Raw genomic sequence first — 17,790 nt, 5'->3', positions numbered from 1 at the left:
AATTCAGTTGTCAATATGATAAGCCCTTGGAAGTATGGGAGCCACCAGGTTAGCCAAAGAGACTCACACTAGCCCAGGTTGGAATCACAGCATGTCAAAACTTCTATGCCAATCAATAGCAGGATCCATCCACGAGTGCACACTACAGTTTTGGCCTTGATGACTTGAAAAGACTGCCTCTTTGTCTCTATTTCACTGTTGGGGGTGGGGGGGGGACTACTTTTCTATTTCCCTCTGTTCTTGACTTTCTTTGAATCTTCTTTAAAATTTTAATCCTATATTTAAAAAATCCATTATTGTTATATTTAAAATACACAAAGCACAAGGACCCCTTAATGAAGGGAGTTATATATATAATGTGCTTAGCAGGTGTTCAGTAATTATTTTTTTCAATGTACATTTTATTTAGAATATCATATTTTGCTCTCTCAAAAGAAAGTATCATATTTTCCTGACTACCAGATTTTACATTATAACCTTTTCATCCCAATTATGGAGCAGAATCAAGTAAAGATGGACTTGTCATATGATTTATATTATAGGACTTTTCACAATAAATCTAAATACTACATAAAGTAAAACTCCACTTTAAAAGTGGAGCACTTCTCCTAATTAAAAATCAGAATCAGTGCCAAGAAGGTTCCCCAAGTCTAAACAATTCTGAATAGGGCACACCTGCTTCCAAATTACAGTGCAAATTTCAAACGAGAATTTCAAACTATGCCGCCTCTCTCTAAGACAGTTTTTACATTGCTGCCTTTCACGTTTGGCTCTGGTTCCAGAATGAGCCCCATCCTCTGCAGCATGAGTCCTCTGAATACACCCAAGTTCAGGAGGAGTCACTCATAGTTACTAAGGAGAAGCTAACCATTTAAAAATTAAAAATAAAATGGGGGGAAAAGAGCAAAGCAAAATTTTCTGTTAAACTCACACATGAGCAGTGATGACCCATCCTCCCATCTAACCCTGCCCTTATTAAAATCTAATTTATGGGAGCAGCTAGTTGGCGCAGTGGATAGAGCACTGGCCCTGGATTCAGGAGGACCTGAGTTCAAAGCGGGCTTCAGACACTTGACACTTACTAGCTGTGTAACCCTGGGCAAGTCACTTAACCCTCACTGCCCCACAAAAAAACAAACAAAAAAACAATCTAACTTATGATATGACAGCAACTTTATGAGTTGTTCCAGACATTTCAATGGCTTCTCACAGTGGAAACAGGCCACTGTTGGACTTGAAGGTGAATTATAGAATACTTACTTTAGAAATGACCATCTCTATTGCAAATGTACATTTATCTTGTATTTTTGTATAAAAGGAATAATTCATCAATGGAAACAGTACTAGAGTGTACAAATGAGATTTAAAAAGAAAAAAAATATCCCAATTACATAATATTCACTAAATATGTTTGTATAAAATGTATACATTTTCATTCAAGACCACCTAGAATAAAATAATTAAGTGAAACAATTTTCAGTGTGGAATAGTAGATAAGGAGCAAGTCTCAGAAACTGGAAGATTTGGGTTCAAGGTTAGCTTTTGACATCCTGACTGCATGACCATGAATAAAACATTTAATCACTGGGGTACCTCACATTCCCACTAAACACTGAGTTTCTCTAAAACCAGAAGTTGAAGATCAGGTCCATGTTGACTCCTCAATGAAATCATCACTCTATACGCCCACATACTTTTATCCTTTTCATTTTATACATGAATTTAGTTTAAAAAAGGAATTTTGGCTACTTTAAGATCAATAAGCAAAAGTAAACAGGGAAAGGTCAGATGTAAATGGTTTGTCAAACGCCATTTTGCACAGGTCAGCAAATGTGTACATCATTAATTAACCCAGAAATGAAAGTAAATTGGAATTCACATGTTTCTCTGTTGAAAAGTCTTTGCCTCCAGAACACTGATATGATACATTTAAAAGGCATGAAAATAGGGTGTACATTTGCAACTATATCCTAGGGTGGTTGTTAAAGCCTGCAAAGTATTTCCTTCATATTATTTGACATGGAATCTTTGATCACATTTCTTCAAAGTGAAACTGAACCAAATTATTTATTCTCTTCTGCTCTCCATATTGGACAATTTGAAGAACTCCATGCAGCTATAACTAATTCTGAAGGCCCCATATGTGATGGCATCATCTTCCTTTCTAAGGTGTTGATTTTAGAAACAATTTTGCGCATTCTTTTATATAGAGAGATTTTCTTCTATTGAAAATTCCAACAGAAGGAGTTTCCTCCTGTGGACTATATTAATACAGGGATTAATAAGCAATGAAATAGAGATTATAATTTCAATGTGTAAACACTTAGTAAAAATTGTTAAGGAATCAATTTACCACTTTAAAGTGACGTGAGTTCCTTTCAATATCATTCTTTTAGAGCAGGGATCCTTCCTCTAGTGTCTGGGAACTTGTTTAAAAACATTTTGATAACTATTTTGATCTAATTGATTTATTTTGCAAATATATGCATATTTTACACACACATATATATGTATGTGTCTATATATATATATACATATATATACATATATATGTAATTTCATTCATTTAAAATATGATACTCAAGAATACATAAGCTTTACCACACTGCCAGAGGGGACATAGTACATAAAGTCAATAAGTCAATAATGTTTTAACATTATTTTGAATTGTTTTATACTTTTATTAATTATTAATATTAATTATCCCATTAAAATTATATTTTATTGCCCCAAGACACACAATGAAGCTGATTCTTTCAACTCTTTTATTTTACTTTCCAATATTTTTATTTTTGGTCAAACTGGATAGATTTTTTGACTTTTCATTCCTTTATCTGCAACTTCTTAATGTCCTCTGTGACTCAGTTCCTCTAGTAGAGTGTTTCTTAAACTTTTTGATCTCAAGAACCTTTTATGTTCTTAAAAATTATTTAAGACCCCAGAAATTTTTTCATGAGAGCTAAAGCTATGAATATGTATGTTACTAGACATTAAAACTGATACTTGGGCAGCTAGGTGGATAAAGCACCAGCCCTGGATTCAGGAGGACCTGAGTTCAAATCCGTTCTCAGACAATTGACACTTACCAGCTGTGTGACCCTGGGCAAGTCACTTAACCCTCATTACCCCACAAAAAAAGAAACCTAATACTTGTAAAATATTTATTAATTCATTAAAATAACAATAAGGGGGCAGCTAGGTGGCACAGTGGATAATGATAGCAGACAAAATTTTTATTTCTTTTGTTCTTGATAAATGTAGGTATATTCTCACAAAGAACAAAAGAAATAAAAAATTGTTAATCATCCAATGGACATATTTCACTTGATTTATCAATCACCCAATTATGTATTGAGTTGTTACAACTCTTTGCACAATGTTTACATTCCTACAATAAAGTTAAAACACTTAAAATCATAGGTGGTATTATGAAACATAGCTAATAGGCAATTCATTCAAATTAATACCACATTTAGGTGCATTTTCAAATATTTGTTAAGGATGTAGTTGCATTTTCTACAAAATCTGCTATCACTCAATAACTATTTACTTTCCAAAGCTATGCTATGGAACTATATAAAGTCTACAAGGTTTTTTAACAAGCATGCTTGTTATAAAACCTTGTAGACTTTATATAAAAAAACTTTTACAATTTGCATAACTTTTCTCCAATTACATTTTCATTTCATTTACATTTTCATTCCTAATAGGCTGGGTAATCTCAATATGAAGATGAAGTGCCTGTTACATGAATGTATTCAGCTCAGTATCTTATAGTGCATTTGCACTGAAATATTTTGATAATTAAAGCTTCAATGGGTGATTTCTCAAATTTATGTGATACATTATCATTTTATGTCCATTTTAATTTACAACTTGAATTAGTAGCTTGTATTATTGTCATTAGGAAAAATAGAAAAAAATACGAGCAATTATAAACAGCATAAGAATTGGTGTAAGCATTTTTGTTAGCCCTAAAGCAGTCCTGATAGTTTTATTGTCTTAATCAACTTAGTCAACTCTCTTTATTGCTCTTTTGAGGTGGTTGTTTTGAACACATGCTGGGGTGTTAGTTCACTGCTGCCAAATTAAAAATGATAATTCTCATGCGTGAAATAACTGTATGGACTAATGACCAAATCTCTGCATAATTTGGGCCGCTCTTGCAGCAGGTGGCCAAACAATTAGACACTATAATATAATATATCCCTAAAGTAAAGGGGGAAAAATCCCTCAACAGTACAGTCAAAGCAAAGAAGTTAAGAACAGAAATGCATATTGCTATAATTTACATGCATTAAAGATTTACATTAAATGTAACCTTATTTTGACTATAGATTAAAAATATAACTGCCCAGAAGTCCAGCACTAGTTCTTCAGGGTTGCATGGAGGTGAACTAAGAATCTTGAAGGCTAATCCCACTAATTGCAAACTTAAACTGGCTATAACCAATTTTAAAGACTTTGGGGATTGTCCTCAGAACAGACTTTTTGCTATTTGAAGACCAACCTAGCTAAGTATAGAATAGATCATCATTAGGATATTGGCTATTAGATGATGAATTATTTGATATTGGCAATTCATGAAGCAAAGCTAGGTATATAATGTTCCTCAGTCTCATTTGACTTCTTTATGATTTTACAGGGGCAATGACAGTGTTAGCAAAGAAGGTAGAGAGTGCTAAGAATCACATAGATTGGTATCATTCCTAAACATTAACTTTTTTGTGGGAAATTTGAGACTTGTATGCAAAGACCACTGAACTGACATCCTACTGGAAAATGGATCATATCAGCATTGGCATCTTTACATTTTCCCTGTAGAATGTAAGCTCACAGAGGCAATTAGTTGTTTTTATTTTTCTCTTTGTATTATTAGTGCTTAATATAACCATTTGATTCATTAAAATTTTTGCTAAACATAAAGGCAGAAAAGATATGAATATTGTTGTTAACTGGCAGGATGGATTGATGGTTCCTGAAGATAGGAATAAAATAGTTGGCTTTCTTATATACATAAAGTCAAAAGGAAAAAAAAATTAACAAATCTACATTTGATTATTTCACCTTCATATATGATATACTTAAGCCAAAGGACATATGAAATGAAATGCACATTCTGAGCTATCATCTCTTGTAGATAAATTACACTGTTTCTGATGTTGAGTTAAGTCAATTGTTGGGGGATAAAGACAAAATGGTAGAGAAATATTTTACCAAGAACAGAAAAATGGTCTTCCAAACCAGATCATCAAAACTAGTAATATCTAAAATAGTGGTATGAAACTCAAATAGAAACAGGGGTCACCAATCCATAAATAAGTATTACTACCCACATATATTGAGTTAATTTTAAATTTTAGTATTACCTGTGTTTTATTGTATTTTTGTAAATGTTTCCCAATTATATTATAATCTACTTCTAGCAGCATTCCAGAGAGAGGTTGGTAGTGTAGTTTATCTTTGATATAATACATCAGATGCTAGAGATAAGATGAAAAACAAAAAGAGACATATTTGAGTATTGGACTAAATCTCAAAAGATGAAATTCAGTATGGATAAGTGTGATTTATATGCTTGGGTTCAAACGTCAATTTGGGAGATACCTAAGATAAATGAGAAAAAGGGCTCTTTTTAAATGAACTCTAAGCTTAACAGGAGATGCCAATGTGAGGTAATATGGAAGGAACACCAGTCTGATGTGACCAACAAGAAAGCCAATCTAAACCTGCCTTGAATCTTCAACTTGTTCTGTTTAGTTACACAGGGCACAATTAGAAGCAAGGAGTCGAAGTTGCAAAGAAGGAGAGTTAAGTTTAGTCTAAGAAAGAAGTTCTAAATAATTAGAGCTATTGTAAAGTGGAATGGTCACTCTCAGAAGATGGCAAATGTCCCCACATTGGATATCTTAAAGAAAGCAGGAAGAGTTGATAGGTATGTTAAACTGATATTTCATATCAGTTGAAATATGAAGCTGCTGAAGTTCCCTCTAACTCAAGAATTCTGTGAAATTTTACACTGATGTTCAGCAACTACAACACAAAAATGATAACGTGTGTATATGTGTGTGTTGGAGATTATGTTCCAATATTAAGAAATAAAAGAGGTTGAAATGTTATACTTGTTTTTAAAAATGGACCTTATGCCTATACAGGGTGTCCCAAAAGTCTTAGTGCAATTTAAAGCTATATTATATTTTATTTTTGTGATTCCCATGTTGAGCACAACTCTTTTCTTGAAAAGAAGGCAATTAAAGTTTAAAATTGCATTAGAATTTTGGAAAAACACTGTATATCATGCATATTCTCTTCAAGAAAGGAATGAAGCAGAAAATGGAAAATCAAAATGATGATGATGATGAATAGTACGAAATCTGACAGAGGGAAATTATTTAATAAGCAATGGGGAGGTTATTTCTGAATCAAGTGTGTTCAGTTAGACCACTGATTTTTTTGAGATTAAAATCCATCTTCCCCTGCACTTGTTTATGCCCCATCACAGTTCTAATAAAAGACAAAATCCAAGTTTGTACTTCCTCATTGTGTCTGTCTTTTGATTTCCATTGACTCTTTCTTCCGCTTGGTGCAGAAGAAATTCTCGTCACAAATTCTCCCAGAGTTCTTCCTATTCCCCCTAGGAGGCTGTGTTCCAGAATTTCATTTATCTTTCACAATGGCATGGCACACTAGAAAGAGCAGTAGTCTTGTAGTCTGAGATCCTGGGTTCTGATTATAGCAAGGGCTTAATAAATACTTGTTGATTGATACCTGTTACCTTTGTAACCTTGAACAAATTAGTTCTCCTTGGGGTTGTTTCCTTATGGGGTAGTGGGGTGGATGGAGGAAAGTAATAAGCATTCATGTGGTGCTTTCTAGGTGTCTGGCACTGTGCTAAGCACTTGACAAATTTTGTCTCATTTAATTCTCACAACAATCCTGTGGGTTCAATACCATTATTATCCCCTTTGTACAGATGAGGAAACTAAGGCAAACAGAGGTTAAGTAACTTGCCTAGACTCACACAGATCGCTAGAATCTGAAGCTAGTCTTTGCGACTCCATGCATAGTGCTTTATTGATGGTGCCATCTAATCTACTTCTCTTCATTTATAAAATAATGGAATGGGACCAGATAGGATCACAGGCTTATAGATCTAGAGCTGAAAAGGATCTCAGAGACTGTGACTAAGTGGTCTCTGAGTGTATTTCTGGCTGGAGAGCTATCCTATGATTTTTCCATTGCTCTAGCATTTTAAGCTCTCCCATTTAATGCATTGTCATCTCTGTAAAAAAAACAAAAAACAAAGCAAAACACACAAAAAACAACAACAACGAAACAACAAACTTTTAAAATTTGTGTTTTTTCCCCCTTGGATCTCCTCTATTTGGTACTACCCTGCTACTGCAGGGGCCCTGAAAATGCACAGGCTTCACTTCTGAGGAACTTAGTCTCTCAAAATTTCTGTAAAAAAAATCCAAGTCTTGGTATTGTCTCTCAATTCAAGTTTTTTTTTTCTTTTAGCTTCTGAATTCTAGGTCTGTTCCAAATCCCAATCTGTAACTTGGGAACATAATGTAGTCATAATACTTTAAAACTTGTATTATGAAACCATATAGGATTTTAATTAGAGCAATAACACTGAAATTGTTATCAAAATAGTTTTAAAAGAAAAAAAGTTCCCAAACCTACATTTGAGAGTCCCTACTAAATGAATATGATGTGGCATAAAATAAGATCATGTTGTGAATGATTAAGGAGAGATTCTCAAGGAATTGAGTTACATTTGCTTCTTCTCAACCACTTTGAATGTGTGAACAATTCAGTGTTTCTATAAGGTACTCCACAAAAATGCTATTAACTTATTATATGTTGACTGATGTTTAAGCTAAGGGCACTTAGGTCCCATACTTATGTTTTTTTGTCTCCACTGCTCTGAAATATATACATATATAGAGGAATATATCTACATGCATGTATATATATATATATATATATACACATACACACACATATATATATATGCACATACATAAATTTATATATACATACATAAATATAAATGTAGTCTACCTTCTTGTTACTACTTATATTTTTAAAGCAGAGATTTGATGTACCAGTGTCCAAGACAGTATTCTCTCTGTCATTTTATTATTAAATTGCTACCCATGCAATCTGAAGTTTCTCAACTTACTAGGGTTTCATTTCTAAGCAATTCCTGGATTATATTTTTTGCGTATGAAGTAGTGATCATAGGCTTAAAAAAGAAAAAATAAATGATATTTTTTCTTGAAAAAAAATGATATACTCTATTCTAGATAGCAAAAGCACTCACTGTTTCATGATCATCTTCTGGTTTCATAGATGAATTTCTTAAAAAGAAACTAAAGTATGCTTCTAAGGTTCCTTACAACTCTAATTCTTTTTCTTTTTTCAGGGCAATGGGGGTGAAGTGACTTGCCCAGGGCCACACAGCCACTAAGTGTCAAGTGTCTGAGGTCAGATCCTATCTCAGGTCCTCCTGAATTCAGGGCCACTGCGCCACCTAGCTGCCTCCTACAGCTCTAATTCTAAGAAACTATGATAAAACACATTTTGGTTTATACTAAGATTTTATAATTTGAAATTGAGGTAAGGACTGAATACTCCAGTGAGAAGTAGAATTAGGCATTCCTAGTTTCTTTATTCAGTAGGGAATCACATAACAGAATGTTTGAAACCTATATTGAAATCAATACAATAAAAAACACCATTGCCCTTATGCAAAGTGCTCCATTGTATCTAAAATTGAAGGGGAGGGGACCTGTTTCATGATCACCTAAAATTGCTTCTACCCTTTGAAATGACTTATTTTGATGAAAGAAAAATGACAAATACACTTTAACAAGCTGTTTAACGTTCTTGTACTTCCTTTTCTACTGTGTAGTCAATCACCAAATCAGAGTTCATTCTCAAGTGACCCCATATTTTAACTTTGCTTGACTCTGGAGAGGCCAGTTCTGCAGCAGAGCAGTCAGCATTCCCTCTAATAATAGTTCCTTAGAATTGTTGTTGTTGTGTGTCCTTCTTTGGGGTGATGTGATGACTTGCACTGAATTGGATTTAAGTGAGGGAGTGCTGGTCAAGTTCACAAACCTTACTTGCTTCTCCAGAACCATCTGGGTCTAGTGGCAAGATGTATAGAGAGAGAGAGAGAGAGAGAGAGAGAGAGAGAGAGAGAGAGAGAGAGAGAGACAGAAATAGTCATCCTGATATATATATATATATATATGTGTGTGTGTGTGTGTGTGTGTGTGTGTGTGTGTGTATGTATACATACATATATATGTATGTATGTGTATATATATATATATATATATCAGGATATGACCCCCTTAAGCTCAGGGTCATACTAAGCTAGTAAGTGTCTGATGTGAGCTTTGAACCCATGTCCTCTGAATTTCCAGGCCAGTGCTCTATTTTTCTACACATTGAGCCAGCTATCTGTTCTTCCTTATAGCTAATTCCATTTTTTTTTTGTGGGGCAATTAGGGTTAAGTGACTTCCCCAGGCTCACAACTAGTAAGTGTCAAGTGCCTGAGGCCAGATTTGAACTCAGCTCCTCCTGAATCCAGGGCTGGTGCTGTATCTACTGTGCCACCTAGCTGCCCCAAGCTAATTTCATTTTCACAGCAGTTTCCATTCATGCTCATTAACCCAATCTCCTCAGTACCAATCAAAATACTTAGGGAAGAGTTGAAGTGTCATTAATCCCATGTCCTGCTGAATGTGGGCTCTAAGCAAATTATCTTTGCCCTATGGAAGACCTTTATTCCTGTCTATAAACTCCACTAAGACTCCTACCAGTGCATGCTGCCTTGGTATATACTTTTTCAAAAGTTCTTATTAACTTTTTCTTCCTCACTTTTGTTTCTTTTATCAGAGAGAAAGCCCAAATGTAGAATTTTCCAATTTTCCTTTTAACAGTACATGCACCATCTGAGTTTTTTATATATGTGGATAGAGAGCTAGAGATAGAGATATATACACATAGATATATACACATACATTTAACATAAGGTTTAATATATACACACATGTACATGTATGTATATGTGTGTATGTATGTGGAGAGAGAGAGAGAGAGAGAGTGTGTGTGTGTGTGTGTGTGTGTGTTATTACATAAGAACACACAGTTGGTTTGCAGCCACTGTTTGCACTTATTGGTTGCCACCACTGGATTTTTAGTTTTTGGACTTTCTCTTCCTCTTATGTGGGAGTGACTATGTTACTTCATTTAAAACTCAGAACAGCTTTATAGATAAAACCAGCATTTTGCTTTAGGCAAGGACAGGGAACTAGAGAAAGGCAGAGAAAACATTACCCTCTAGACACAGAATATTTTTTTCAGCCTCTTTTTGTATGTATAAAATGGGTCTTCAAAGCTATAGATGCAATTTTGATTTTTAAAAATTAGTGGAATTTTCTCCACATTATCTAACAAAAGCTTGATATATCTTTTTTACATGATTTTTATATCACATTGAGTCTTTCCTTCCTCCCACCTCTGCAGGTATTATTGACAATATTTTCATCACAGCAACTGGCTAATATTTCTTCCATGAACTACACAAGGGGAAAAATACCTTCAACAAGGCTGCAAAAGATATTCTGTTCTAGTAGCTATGTGGATGTGGAGCAGAGGTCTTCAAGGTTTACATTTTTTTTTTTGACATAAATGTGAGAATGGAAGCCGGAGGCAATGTGAATACCAGCTCTTCAAACTTCAAAGGATCCGTGAATGATTCTTGCTCTACTCTTGCCATCCTGAATTGACTTATGCTTGGGGAGCAATTAAAATTAAATAGCCTCTGAACTGCAAAAAGTGAAGAGCCCGAGTTCTGGGCGAGAACATACTCTCAGAGAGCTTTGGTAAGGGAGGCCATGCACTGTAGCTGTGCACTCTTTTCTGGAGTCACAATTATGACAGAGGCAACATTTTTCTACTGTAACTGCAATCTCCTGTTTTCCTCTGTTATTCTAGTTTGATATTGTGTGTGTGTGTGTGTGTGTGTTTTGACATCTCTCCTGATTTCCCCTCTAAACTGAACCCCCCAAGATATGCCTTTAGATTCCATTTTAACATAACTTGTTACAGTATTACATAGATTCAGATATCCATCATATTATGTCCCCAAAATATAACTCCACATAGTAAAACTGAAAGCCATCAATTTGGTAAGCATGGATTGCCTTAGTATTAGGGAAAAAAGGCACCATAAACATATTCTCTTAAGATTACTAACAAACTTATTGATGTTTGTAAAAGTACAATAAAAGGAAGTTAATGAATAAGTGAAATAATGTATAGCCAAAAATAAGGTCCTCATATACTGATAACCATGGTCCAATAAATGATATTGATATGATTAATTAAAAATGTACAATATAAATTAATATTTTAAATTTTCATGTATTAATATTTTCCCTTAAAAATGCACTTCTTCCATGATAGTTTGCTTAAGTTAATATTGAAATTCTTTTGCAACTTCAATGTACAACTGTGGGGACCAATTTTTAATTGGGGAGTGCCAGCTAAGTGCCTCGCCTCAATATTGGGGCAAGGAAGGAGACCAACAGCCTCCCTCAAAACAGAACAAGATTCATTTTAACAAGAATGAACTTAAAAAAAAAACACAAACAGGATCAGTAGGATCAAGGGAAAGGAAATAAAGTGGGGAAAGGGAAATTATAATACCTGAAAAAATATCACCGCCCAGGAATCAGCTGAAAATACGCAGCAGAATGCCTGTCGCTTTCCAGCTTCCACCTAGAATGCCCAATTCTCCTCCCCCAAACCTAGAAACACCCCACACAGTCCCAGCCAATGGGATGGCCACTCTGACAGTCACATGACTGCCCTCACTAGGCTTCCAATCATTGTAATTTTGCCAGGCCCACGTAGGCATTAGCAAATGGTGATCATGTGAGGTGCCAGAGCCCTGGCAACGGCTACAACTAGTGGGTGGAGCACTGTGCAGTTTGCAGAGCCCTAGGCCAGTGTGTACCCAGCCATAAAAACCTCAAAGAACAATTAATTCTTTACACAACCCTACTGATATAGCATCAGATGGCTCAAGCATGCTGGGATTAAAAAAAATTGCCATGAAGAAATCAGAGAATTAATATTCCATATGTGGATAATTATGACTTGACTCTACATTGATAATCACAATTTAATGAGAACAGACTGATCATCATCTACCCCCATTCTCAGGCCAATTTAATCAATTCCAGACTCTTGATTCATTTTATGGATCTCCCAAACAAACTATCCTCCTCCCAAAGATTTCTGGACTTATTTCCTGAACTTTAGATTATTTTGCAAAAAGATTCACTTAGAGTTAAGTAGTTTCTATCAGTGAGAAACTTGCTTTTCCCAAAGGTAGTCTCATAGCTCCCTCTCTTCTGTTATCCCATAAAAACCCTGTCTTCAGTTCCCATCTTTGGGTATTTTTAGCAATCTGCTTTGTGGTAGTCTAAATTAGAGCTTCTGTGCCCCGAATAAAGACCTTATTTCTCCTATATGCATTGTTTCATTAAGTTTCATGTTAACAACATGCTCTCTCTTGTATTTTGGGATAGGAAAAACATGATATGCAATAGTGAAGTGAGTACAAAACTGGAAGTCAGATGACCTGGGTTCTTAGAACTGGCTTTCCTATTTTTTTTTCTGGTCCTCAGTTTCCTTATCTATAAAATTATTGATTCTATTTGGACTAAATCTGTTTTCTTTCAGATCTTTTTTTTCCCTTCATTTGGTCCAAATTGTTGTCCTGACATCTTAAGCCTATTGTCTGTCTACATAAACATCAAAAAAGTGGTTTATAAAGATAGGGAAGAAAAAGAATTTGAGTCATAGATGGCAATTTATCAGAATTGTACTAAGAAACCTTTCTTTGAAAAAGAAAAACGCTACTATGGGAAAGTAAGTTAAAAAAACTTAGAACTAGTTGAAGCATTAAAACATTGCCATATATATGCAATGATTTATTCATAGATTCTTAAAAATGATTGTTTTTAGGGAAGTAGATTATACTGCTTTCTATTGTTATTTATTTTCTTCTCTCAAAATACTGTTGATTTTTTCTCCACCCATCACTGCAAAATGTACTCCCTCCAAAATGCTCTGATGGTCTTTATTAGTTATAGGTAAATCAATGACTTGATGGCTCAAAAGATTCTGATGATACTCTTGAAAATGCCATGCAGATAATCACATAGCAGACAAATATATTGTTTCCATGCAGATTTGCTGATTGATGATCCCTGTTTAAATTTACTGTCCAACAAGGTCACCCTTGAAAACCAAAGACAAACAAATTTTATTCTTTCTAGAAGTAAGATTTTAATGGACTAATTTTAGTATTGAATTTAATTGAATACATATTTACCAAATAATTCCTATGTTCAAAACACCACACTAAGAACTTTATCATGAACAGATGAAGTATGGTTCCCACCCACAGTGCACTTTTACTTTGCACTACAAATCTTTTTGCTAAGAAATTTCCCCTATCCATCACTCTTTAATAAGTTTGATTGAGTAACTACATGTCTAGTACTTGAAAGAGTTCTGGGTACTACCATCATTGTTTAACTTAATCCTACCTCCAAGTGAAGACCAAATTGACCAGTTTAATAAATATGTATTCCTAGCTTATATAACATTTACTACATGATTCCTGATGATGCTAAAGTTTTATCTTGTCATTTATTATAGGCAGTTTGATTTATTTTTCACCTATGAATAGGTTTCTATCCATGTACATATCCAAATACAGCATAATATATAACTGAAATCAAAGAAATATTTTAATGGTTCCACTGGTTTTATTCCTGTCTAGCAAGAGACCAAACTAAAGAGGAATTGAATAAGCAGATCCATTTCAGAGAATTGATTGTAGCTCCGATAATTGTATGACACTAAATATCAGGTCAATCAAAGAGAAAGCTTGCATTCAGACACTAAGAATGTAGATTACCAAGTAATGGCCAAAAATGCTTTTAAAAAAAGCAATAACAAAGCCAACAAAAGCCATTTATTTGGATTTGTGAAGCTTATTTTTAATTATATTTCACTCTGTCCTAATGATGATGTTTTTAGAATATAATGCCTCACTAGAATTTGCTGAATTCATAATTTTTATTTTAAATGGAGTAGAAAGTCTACTTATTTTGGAATGAAAAATAGTGTCTTTTTAACAAATGAGCTTTGGATCTCTCTCTTTCTCTCTCTCTCTCTCTCTCTCTCCTATTATAATATGTACATAGTAAATAGTGATTGATAAGGATACACAAATTCTTTAAAAAAATTTATTTTGTTTTGCCACAAACTAGATTCTCTTGTCCTCAATTTCCTCACTTATAGGAGGTCCACACTACATTGCCTTTAAGATGCACTCCAATAGCAAGACCCTATGTCTTACTGGCATATGCCTAATGTTGCTGTCTTGTTGTTTGTTTTTGTTTTTTTTTTTTTTCTTGAAAGCATCTCTCTGTATATTCCACTAGTTCTACTTACAACACTCATATTATATCCTGGTGCAGGACCTCATCACCTCAATTCAGGACTATTTCTATGGCTATCTGGTTGGTGACCTGGCTCTTATATCTCCTTATTCAAGTATATCTTCCACTGCAAGAGGAATCTTCCTCAAGCACATATCTGACCATGTCAACTGCCTACAGAGAGAGAGAGAGAGAGAGAGAGAGAGAGAGAGAGAGAGAGAGAGAGAGAGAATGAGAAAGGCTCCCTATTACCTCCAGGATCAAATATAGAATCATTTGTTTGATTTTTAAAGCTTTTCATAACCTGGTCCTTTCCCTTATCAGCCCTGGAGTGAGTATTTAAGATGAAGGATTAAGTTAGTCCAAATGATTATATAGACTTTTTTTGTCCCTTAAAAAAATCTTCCTATAGTGAATTGTTGTGTGAACATTAATCACATTTAATTAAAAAGTATTCCTGGGGCAGCTAGGTGGCACATGGATAAAGCCAGGACCCTGGATTCAGGAGTACCTGAGTTCAAATCAGGCCTCAGACACTTGACACTTACTAGCTGTGTGACCCTGGGCAAGTCACTTAACCCCCATTGCCCCACCAAAAAAAAAAAAAAAGTATTCCTGAGAATGTTCCATCTCTTGGATGGGCCCTTGTTAATCCCTCTCCTCCCCCCACCCCCCAAAAATGGAGTTGTACCATGGAGTCATGTTGTAAATGAAAGCAATATGTTCCAATAGGGGAACCTATATTCCCCTCCGTGATACTCTTTTCCTACAATACTTCATCTCTAGTCTCCAAGCCTTTCCACTGGCTCTCTCTTACAGCTGAAGAGCTCTTGCTCCTTGCTTGGCTTTCCTGACTTCCTTCAAGACTCAGGCCAAAACTTACATACTGCAAGAACTATTTTGGTGCCTTCCTCTATCTTTGCCTCCATATACCCCCCACCACCAGTATTACCTTCCTTCTGAAATAACTTATCATTTGCACTGTATAGCTCTATGCACATAGTTGTTTATATGTTGACTACCCCACCAGAATGTAAGCTCCTTGAGAGTAGGTCCATGTTTGTTTTTGTTTTTGTTTTTTTTTTGGCTTTTTTTATATCCCTAATACTTAATACAATCCCTGATACATAGTAAGTGCTTAATAATTGCTTGTTAACTGACAAACTTTCCTGGACAAACTGTTTTTTCACTGTTTCACATTCATAAACTTGTATACACGTGTCAATTTGGGGAGTCATCACAATTAGCATCACCACCCAAAATCCCTTAAAATTTTTGTTCTTTTCAGCAGCTCTTTCTTTTTAAAGGATCTTTTTGTTCTTTGTCACCTTGTCTCTTATATTTAAGCCTGTCTAAAACCCTTTCCTTAAAACTCTTATCTCACACATTATAGTCATTGTCTGATCATTCTGCAACCATTTTCTAACAGGTTATCACTATGGAAGGTTATTTAAATTTTTTTCTTGCTCTCATTTACAACATGACTCCATGGTACCACTCCATATTTTTTGGTGGGGTGGGGGGAGGAGAGGGATTCACAAGGGCCCACACAAGATATTGAACATTCTCAGGAATACTTTTGTAATTAAATGTAATTAATGTCCACAATTCACTGTAGGGAGATCTTTTAAGGGACAAAATCATCTACATAATCATTTTGACTTCATCCTAAATACTCACTCCAGGGTTAACAAGTGAAAGAACATTTTTGAAACATAGCTACAATTGGGGCTATTGAAATTCTTGTAGTGTAGATGAAGGCAAATATGAATAATGTAGAGGCACCATCTCCAGAGTAAAGTGAGCACACAAAAGAAGTGAGTTACCCCTTAGGAACAATGAAACAGTAGGAGTCCTGAAACATTTAAATTAAATCCCATCCTAGTAGGTAAGGTACTCCCTGGGAGAATAAGTTGGAGATAATTAACTCTTCTAGGCCTCTGGGGTATCACTTAATATGTAACTGAATATATAATAATGAATGTATATGGAATATTGAGTTCAGAATTACACAGAAAGAAATTAGAATTTGAAGGTCTCAAAAGCTGACATGGTCATCCTATGTTGAGCAACTAATACCTTTCTTATATAATTCTACTTTATAGAACTGTTGCAATACTTCATAAAACTTTCATTTAACTGTCTGCTATATAAATCTGCTACTAACTAGATAAGATTACATAAAAAATTTGAAAAGTTTTTTTTTTAATCTGCCAAAGGTATAATTTTTTTATAAAGATTTTTTTTTTCCCACTGGGTAAGGCTCATTCTGGATTTTAAATCCAGAGACTTTGCATGATGTTATTTCTTTCTATTTAATTTTAGTTCCTTTAAACTAAAACTTTTGATATTTGGCATTATATAGATACTCCTGAAAAAAGAAGAACCTCTGAGGGAAAATAGTTATTCCTTGGGAATAAATGTATGCTACCTCTTGATAAGTACAATGATGGAACTACTTTTTACTAACTGTGCATTAATTGAGTAGTACAAGAAATGTGATAGAGTGGATACCTTACCTGGCTTAGATTGCCCTAAATTCTGCTTCTATCAATGCCCTTTTCTACCTCTGTGCCTAGGGGTACCACCTTAAGTAATTTGTCCAATTGAGAATTTTATGTTGCTCACAGAGAAAATAGAGACAGTAAAACTTTCTCTGTTGTCATTGGCAGTTTTTAGTTCTATGACCAAAGGTCAGTCAACTCAAAGAAACACTCATTAAGTATCTACAATTCATAAGGCAAAGGGCAGCTAGGTGGTACACTAGATACAGCACTAGGCCTGGAGTCAGGAAGACCTCAGGCACTTACTATGTGACCCTGGGCAAATCACTTAACCCTGATTGCCTCAGTTTCCTCATCTGTGAAAGGAGTTGGAGAAGGAAATGGCAAACTATTCTAGAACTTTAATAGGGGTAAGGTATTATTTCAATAGGTCTTGAGAAAATCAAGACAACAAGAACAACAGAATCTTTCTTTCTTGGTATGCTTAGATAGTACTGGGTAGGGGAATACAACCTGTACTTTGAATGGGGAGATACCACTTACCACTGAGGACTCCAGGGAAAAGTTAGGCTAGAGGTAGTACTTAAGCTGATCTTTAAGAGAAGTAATAGATTTTAAGAAAGAGAGGGAAGTGAATCCATTAGATGAGTAGTGCGAATCAAAAGATAGAATATAGTTAAAGTTCTATATAAACTAAAAAGCTGTAGATACTTCAGTTATCATCATCATCATTGCCTAT

This window comes from Dromiciops gliroides, chromosome 6 (genome assembly GCF_019393635.1).
Source record: "Dromiciops gliroides isolate mDroGli1 chromosome 6, mDroGli1.pri, whole genome shotgun sequence".
Classification (NCBI taxonomy): Eukaryota; Metazoa; Chordata; class Mammalia; order Microbiotheria; family Microbiotheriidae; genus Dromiciops; species Dromiciops gliroides.
This window is presented reverse-complemented; position numbering follows the sequence as displayed.